Raw genomic sequence first — 8,883 nt, forward strand, 5'->3', positions numbered from 1 at the left:
AAATGCTATAGGCAATCTTATACACCCTTACCTGGTGGTAAATCCCATTGAACCCAAAGGTGTGCACAGCAGGACCAGGTGCTATACACCTGCAAAGTAACATTTTATAGGAGTAAGAGCACAACACACTGAGCTGTGAATCAGCTGTATCTTTGAGGTGCCATTTCCTCCTGGGGATTTAAATTCTAAGGCAGGCATCGGCAAACTTGGCCCTCTAGACGTTTGGGACTTCAACTCCCATCATCCCTAGCTAAAAGGATCAGTGGTCAGGGATGATGGGAGGTGTAGTCCCAAAGCATCTGGAGGGCCGGGTTTGCCTGTGCCTGTTCTAAGGACTACTTTCCTGTTCAGAAAGCACTGTAATGTAGGGGAAAACTGATCAGAGTAGATAACAATTTGAATTGAACTACATCCTGCTTCCCACAGTGACCAAAGTCCACTGGTTGGGCATGAAAGCAGTCGTCTCTTCTACTCCCCAGCCGCTGCTCATCTTGCAAAGTATACACAGGTTTATCTCACTATGTTGTATGTATTCACCTTCCCAGCCAGCATGCAGTATGTAAATATACAAAGAAATGGGGGGGGGGGGAGGCAATCGTTTCAATACATGCTTGTTATTTCCTGTGGCTTCCATACATAATGCTTTAACCCCCATTGGTTATGTGTTCCAATCTAGTAACTGAGTGAGACAACCACAAAATACAATTTAAGGTAAGGGCTTGGAGCTTATGCTGTAATCCTGCAGGAATGGTTGACTATAATAATAGGGACATATCAACAGTGGAGAAAAGTACAGATAGCCCCCAAAGAGAAGGAAAGACAGAACAAATTATTAAGTATTCCTTTGTAGCTTTATCCCAACAGAGAATGATTCCACTACTCCCACTGTGTATTTCTGTTGTATCATTGCCTGATCAACAAGTATAAGATGACTTCCTCCCCATCAAGAATATCTAGATTGTGCCACTAGGCTCTGAATCCCCAGTTTTGTTTAATTGCCTTGGGAGTCACAAAACATATGGGAACACTCCAATCTAGTAGAAACAAGTTCACACTAGCTGTAGCAGGAAGATACCCTTGTCATCTGTTAAACTGGAGAGACCTATATTGTCACCAAGGTAAATGGATATAGACATTTTGAAGATGCAACTTATTACATTCTTGAAGGAAACATGCGTGCAATATTGCATGAAGAAAGCTCCTCAAGAGTACAGTTCTGGAGAAGATCTCCACACACTACAAGGGCTTATAAGACAAGAACAGCAAAATATCAGAAAACCACCGAAAGGGCAAAGCTCTTCACATAGTGTTTAATTTTATACCAAAAACTCTGAGGCTTAAAATCACAGTCATTTATAACAGCTGGGTTTACATGTTCTTTTCTATGTAATTTTACTTTTACATATACATCCCGTAAATGAAAAGCATGAGTTTGCATCCACAAACACAATATTCACATGCTGGGTCATTCAAAATAGTAGTAGGTGTATAATGTCTGTAAAGGCAGCTAAACTGAGTATTCTGATCTTTGTTTATGCAAAGGTGGCTCTTAAATCATATGAGCTCTCAACATGAAATTTTACATGGTTATACTGGTACTTCTTACAGTATTTTAACTTTCTAAATTTGAGGGAAGTGGGAGGATTTATATATATATATATATATAAGTTTTCAGTGCCACATTGGTTTTTGCAGTTAACTACTGGTACATGTATCCTAGAATTTGGCATGCAAGTCAGGCCCATAATAAGCCTTAGAGCAGGAAAAAATTCCTGTGGGGAACAATCTGTCCCCTATTAGAATCCCTTCCTCTGGACAGATGCGTGGCCACAACCTGAGACCTACAGGGAAGTCATCACTGCTCTTCCCTTTTCAAGACCCTCCTGGTTCTAATAGATAGTGGGGTGGGAGGAAGGTGGGGAATATCCTGCATGCCTCCCTTGGTTCCTGCCTTGCAGGTGGTGTGACACCACATAAATCACTGCTCCCTTCTCCTGAGTCACTCCCCTGGTCTGCTGCCTCCGCCACACACTCTTCAGGGCCTTGCCAGTCCCTGGCCACCCAGTGGGTTCATAGGGAGGATTGGGAGAAAGTGGGAGGATTGGGAAGGGAGGATTGGGAGAAGCACTTTATTTTTCAATGTGGGGAGGGAATGAGATTTTTAAAAGCTAACATTAATCCAATGGCCACTGATACATCTTTGGGTGACACAGCAAACAAAATCTAAGATCTATGTAGGAAGAGATTGGAATAGTGCTAGACAGTTTCTACCGCCTTCTGTATGTTTGAAGAAGGTAAAAGACAATTGTTCCCGCTGGCTCATAGCTAGACCAAAGCACGAGTTCAACAGAGGCATTGTTTGTTCATCTTCCAAATGTCTTAATAACCAGACCAAAAATAAACTTTTAAAAAGCAATACAACCAACTCCCCCAACTCTTTTTTCTGAAACTGCACACTAGGTCAAATGGAACCAAATCTATTAAAAAGTAACGTTTTGCTAATGTAATACCCAAATGGAAAAGAAACAGCTGAAATATTTAAACTGCTATCAGCGTTGGTCAGAAGCCAAAGAAAATAACAATAAAGTTGCACTCTCTCATATTGGAGATGAAATATTGGCTACTTTTGCTGTAAACATGAATAATGGCCATAAGACAACCGCCGGACTCATTCGGTGGAGTTTTTTAAAAGTGATAAATGGCCATCTAGTGGCAGTTATGGTTTCCATTCATAACAGAAATGCAGCTTCACCCAAACAAACAATAATCTTCCAGCCATGTGATTGTTCTCTCAGATCACTAGATGATTACCCGGGTGGGTCTGATTGTGTCAGAATATAGGAAATGTTTCCCCCCCGTTGTAAACCTTGGCTCCCACTAGATCAACTCCCTGCTTTTATAAGACAATAAGTGGTCTGGGACACATTTGTAATGTTTTTTCGTTCTGGGCCAACTGCCATGTCTACAAGGTATGCAGTAAGGTAACTTGCTTCTGAAGAGATGCTGCAGTATGATGACTGCACCACTGCTTTGTTAACCAAAAGAGAACAGTAACTTTATTATGCTGAAATCAGTAGTGCTAGAAGAGCTACGAAGGCATCCCAGGGCCTGATTCAAAAACACTCTCAGCAAACCTTCTAATGGTAGCAAACAGGCTATGACCACCCATTTTTAAGGGTGCTACAAGCCATGTCTTTCCTGTATCGGGCTCTACAACCACAGCAAGCACTCTAACTCTCCAATGGTTTGACCTCACTCCCAAAGGCACACTCCTCCACTGTCCCTGAGACAGAAGGATGCCAACCAACAAGTCAAAGGCAAAAAGAAGTCAGGTTTTCGTCAAAGCACCCTATATATTAGCAGGAAAGCAGCAGGAGACATTCCGATTGGCAGGTTGGAGGCAAAATGGCAAGCACATTCAACTTGACTCCCCCACTCCCTGAGCTTGAGCCAAATGGCTGGATTCAACCACACCGTTGTGCTAGTGGGAGCCAGCACAACTGGAGTTTCCATCCTTTCCTCCCCCTCCCCCCCCCCGTGCCTCTCAAATTGGCTCAGGGTGGGGCGAAGGCAGGAGAATCCTCAGAACAGGCCACAGGGATAGGAGAGACCATTTCAGCATAAATGCTTGCACTGATGGAACAATCAATAATAGCATGAAGCTGAATTCTTCCCAGAGATTTGTATGGTTACTTTAAATTACTAGATGATGTTCATCTTGCCTCCCGTATCCCAGATCCATCCCAGGTCAATAACGGGTCCCCAGGGTTTCCCCAATTTTTCTTCTTGCTAAAAGCATGGAGCCAGGTCTGTTTTTAGGTTCCGTGTAGTTATCCAACCCTTTTCTCCCCCTCCCACAGCTAGGGATGGGGGAGAAAAGGGATGGGATTCAGTTCACAATGAAAGGCAAATCTACCTCATTTTGGACTTTGTGAACCAAAATTTAGCCAGCCTTCAAAATTCACACTATTCTGAATTTTGCAGTTTCCCAGCCAAGTACTGTGTACAAAAATGCATATACTAGAGTCAAATGTGCACTAAAATGCATATAATAGTGAAGATAACATATAAAGTGCATTCTAGTAGGGGGAATTGCTTTGCAAAAAAAAAAATGTTAGGAGAAATTAGCACTAAAATGTTGATGAATTTTCACGGGGACTTTTTTTTGTTTTATTGCAAACGGATGTGGAAATGTGGGGAACCGAACGTAAGACTGGTAAAATGAGAAACTGAAATTGACAGATTTGCCCATCCCTACCTCCGCCTTTCCCCTCTTTCCGGGCTTTCCTTTTCAGCCAGCTCTCCCTTCCTACAACCACCCTGGCTATTTCACATCCTGCTGTCTCCACATCCTCTGTTTCCTTTCCCACATTGATTTTACTATCACCAATCCCCAGCCTCTTTGCAAGCAAAAACTTAGGTCTCCACATTTTTCCCCAACAGCACTGAACCTCTTGCTCTAAGCAAAGCAATCCCATATGGCTTCATGAGGAAGAAAGCCACCAAGGTTCAGTGACACATATTTGCATGGAATGTGTCATTAGCCCTGGAATCTGCACAGTGTGATTAGAAGCAGAATCGAACAGGATGCTCATTGATGAGCTCTTTTCCAAGCATCACCAATGGCAATATAATGCAGTTATCTCAGTTACATTGTTCTGTAGCCTCAGACTCCACCATAATATAGTGTAGTGGTGTTGGACTAAATGACTCTCAGGGTCCCCTCCAACCCTGTGCTCTTGATTCTGGATTCTAAAAGAAAGAGGCTGCTGAAGAGGTCAACCCTCTTCAGAGCAAGCTTAGCCTGGCAGATTATGTTATGCTGGGAGGTTGGGCCTTTGCAACAGATGGCCAAGTACAAATGACATGTTGCCATAGAACAAAGTAGCTGGAGAGCCTTCTGCAGGCAACATGTCTCTCTTTCTTATGTCCCCTGGCTGGCGTCTGTGTAACTCTATTGACTTTGGGGCTCCCCCAAAATACCTACAGAGGGAGCAGTTCTGTGGATGCTGTGAATCTTCCATCTTATACTCAGGTTGTATAGTTGCATAAATAAAACCTCATATCACAGAAACCCTAAGTTCCCAGTAACCTTCATTCAAAGAAAGGTAAAAAAGGTAAAGGTAAAGGACCTCTGAATGGTTAAATCCAGTCAAAGGCAACTATGGGGTGCGGCACTCATTTTGCTTCAGGTCAAGGGAGCCAGCGTTTGTCCACACAGTTTTCCGGGTCATGTGGCCAGCATGACTAAACCGCTTCTGGCACAACAGAACACTGTGATGGAAACCAGAGTGCACAGAAATGCCGTTTACCTTCCCACCACAGTGGTACCTATTTACCTACTTGCACTGGCATGCTTTTGAACTGCTAGGTTGGCAGGAGCTGGGACAGAGCAACAGGAGCTCACCCCATCACGAGGATTTGAACCACCAACCTTCTGATCGGCAAGCCCAAGAGACTCAGTGGTTTAGACCAGTGTTTCCCAACCTTTTTTGGGCAAAGGCACACTTGTTTCATGAAAAAAATCTCGAGGCACACCACCATTACAGCCCCGTGACGTCAGCGCGCAGCGTCATGCCGGGAGGGACATCAATTGCTAGCAAATTACATAATCACCTCCTTGAGGGCTGGCTCATCTTCTCCGAAGGCAGAACCCCATTAATTAACAGCACAGACTCACACCATAGCCAAGACGAGGGGGGAAAACCTCAGTCATGCACAGTCATGCACATGTGGGGGCTAAATGAGGACGAAGACCGGGCAGAGAGCAGGGTTCAAATCACCCCACCTGGCCAGGACAATCCCTGGGTGCTCCCTTGGGCCACTCGCCTGACCCACCTCGCAGGGCTGTTGTTGCGAGGATAACACGGGGAGAACCACGCGCGCCCCTGGGAGCTCCTTGGAGGAGAAAGCGGGCGATGAATGCAATGCATGAAATATATGAGAGGCGACCAGGTTTTGCAGGTGAGGGCCCCCCGCCAGCCTCCGCTTCCAACACCCGGCGCAACGACGCCGAAGTTTTCCCCCGGGCTCGGCTCGGGGAGCAGCGCTGCTCCCCCCCGGCTCCCCTTCGCCCTCCCGGCTCTCTCTGCCGCCCACTGGGGACCCCCCTCACCTGCCAAGTCCGGAGCGCCGGTGGAAGTTGCATGCATGCATGCAGGGCGCCGCGTTGCCATTGCATTGCACTGCACTCCATGCAACGCCTGCACGCATGCATTGCCTTGCACGCCCGCCAAGGGGTCTCCCCGCGATCCGATGCGTCCCCTCCGGCGCGGATGCAGCATTGCAAAAATAAAAAAACCCCGACGCAGCCCTACCCGGGGGGCAGCCTCCGCCTCCGCCGCTCCGCCTCCGCGGGGATCCCCGGGCTCCATCCTGCTGCCCGATCTCCGGGGGGCGCAGGCAGGCTGCGCAGGGTCTGCGCGGAAGAGCCCCTGCCCGCCCGGCCGCCGCCGCTGCGCTCATTCCATGGCCGGGAGAAGAGCGCTTCAAACAAAACGCCCGGCCTGCCACGCCACGCTGGGAAACATAGTTTGCGCACCCCGCACGGGCGCGGAGCCCAAGGGCAAGGGGACTACGGATCCCGGCAGCCCCCGCGCCGGGGACGGAGGGGGAGAGGCCGGGTGCAGGGATGGAGGGACGGGTGGGCGAGCGAGTGAGTGAGTGGCAGCCGCCAAGCCTCGGCCGAGAGCCAGGAAGGGCCTCCCCGGAGGAGGAGGAGGAGGAGGGAGGCGCAGAGCGGGAGGGAGGGAGGGAACCCCAGGGGTCATCTAGTGACGGCGCCCCAATCGAAAATTTGACTTTAAAAAAAAAAAATCTTGCAATTTTTTAATTTTTCCCGCGGCACACCAGGCAACATCTCGCGGCACACTAGTGTGCCGCGGAACAGTGGTTGGGAAACACTGGTTTAGACCACAACGCCACCAGCGTTCCTTTTTTCAAAGAATACCAACCCAGGGTATATTCAGGAACCACATCTCATCTCTTAGACAGACGTGTGTGTGTGTGTGTGTGTGTGTGTGTGTGTGTCTGTGTGTGTGTGTTACAGTACCAAACCCAGAACTGTTGAGTGCATAGAAGTGGGGCTCTGAAGATAGTGATCTGTGGCTCTCATTAAGGATGCTACAATCTGGAATATAATTCAAGAAGGTGGTGGTCTTTCCCCAGACTTCAGAGGGCAAGAGGGATAGAAACAGTGATTAAGCAATGTTATCCCCAACTGTACCCCTTTACTTCATTTACATATGAATAGCTCCTCCTGCACTCTAAGGAGGGAAATAATTATTGCAAGAGGCCCAACTACTCCTGTCCACAGATGATCTAAACCCCACCAGCAAGGGGTGGGTGGGAGCAAAAGATACAGAGAGGCATTGTACATGTGCCTACAGCTCATTGGTAGAGCTTTGCATGCAGGAGAGTTCAGAATCAGTCCCCAGCACCGGAAGGGTCTGAGAAAGGCCTCAAACCTGTGGTGCTCGATAGCTAGATGAATACTGAGTTACATGAACCAATGACCTAACTCAGTACTAAGGCACTGTCACATGTAGCAGCATGCAAGTGATGTGGCGGGGCTGTGTAACCATCCTGACCTCCATCCCACTGGGACACTGCAGCAAAGGAGGGTGGAGAGAGGAGGAACATGGTGGCAGCAAGGTCAGTGCTGTGGAAATGCAGCGGCAGAAGTGCCAGGGTTGGCTCTGCCATCATGTTTCCACCTCACACTGCCTGCTGCGGTTCATCCATACATATGTTCTCGTAATATGCAGTCCCTGCTTAGGCACACATAAAACCAAACCACCTGTTGTAATGACAGGCTTTTTGATAGCAAACGTAAGACTGGATGATGGTCTTGTCACAACAAGATATCATAAGAGGCAGCATTAACTAGCCCTCCAGACGTGATGGAAGATTATTTTCTCTCTCGCTGCATCTTTCACTACATCAACAACATTTCTAGGTTTTGGAAGGCTTCTGAAATGCAAGCACAAATGTTTGTGTTTCACAGGAAAGTTCCCCTGCTGAAAAGAAAACAAACAAAAGCCAGACAACAGCTTTGTTTACAGCTTTCTATGAGCCTGGCAATGAAGTTGCATAGAGTAGCCTATGGGGTTGTGCACAGCATTACACTGACTAATTCAGGAGTACCCAGCAAAATTAAATGGAATAAAATCCAGCTTTGGTTAATGCTTCTAGAAAGGAAGTGTTTGAATAAAAGGAGTGAGTGTGGGTCCATTTCACCAATGAATATGAAAAATGCTGAACTTACAAACTTAAAAGGAGTGGCACAAGATATTTTATACCACAGCTGATTCAATACTACTGTAAAAGCAATATGTTCCCTAAATGTGAAGAAGATGGTGCTGTACTTGTGCATAAAGGCATTTAATTTTACACATATGCATTATAAGATCTAGCCTTCCCAAATTAATCCATTTAGGGCAGCCATGCTGGGTACTAAAATAGCGCATTTCTCATGGATGTCCATGTAGGGATGTAAAACGAGGTGCACCTGCTGCAATTTGCAAGCGACGATTTGAAAACAAATCTACTATTAAGTGGCAGCGAACCAAGGGAAATATCCCGTCTGGGGGAAGCAAAGACCCTGGCTCACAGACATGTGCTACAACTTAAGCTTTTGTTGGAGTCTGCCAATTCTGCCAGGAGCGACAGAAAGGAATCAGGTTTTGATTGCATGCAAATGTTCAGGGGTACCTTTCTGAATGTGACAATTTGCAAGTCTATCATCTCCTAAGGCACAAGGCTTAATGCCCTTGCTGTTTGTCAATAGAAAGCAGCATCTCAATACAGAACCCAGGTGCGTCCTTTGGAATACTTTAATAAATGCATATAGATATCATCAGATGGGAGAGTAACAAGGACAAA

This window comes from Podarcis muralis, chromosome 2 (genome assembly GCF_964188315.1).
Source record: "Podarcis muralis chromosome 2, rPodMur119.hap1.1, whole genome shotgun sequence".
In the NCBI taxonomy this organism is placed as follows: Eukaryota; Metazoa; Chordata; class Lepidosauria; order Squamata; family Lacertidae; genus Podarcis; species Podarcis muralis.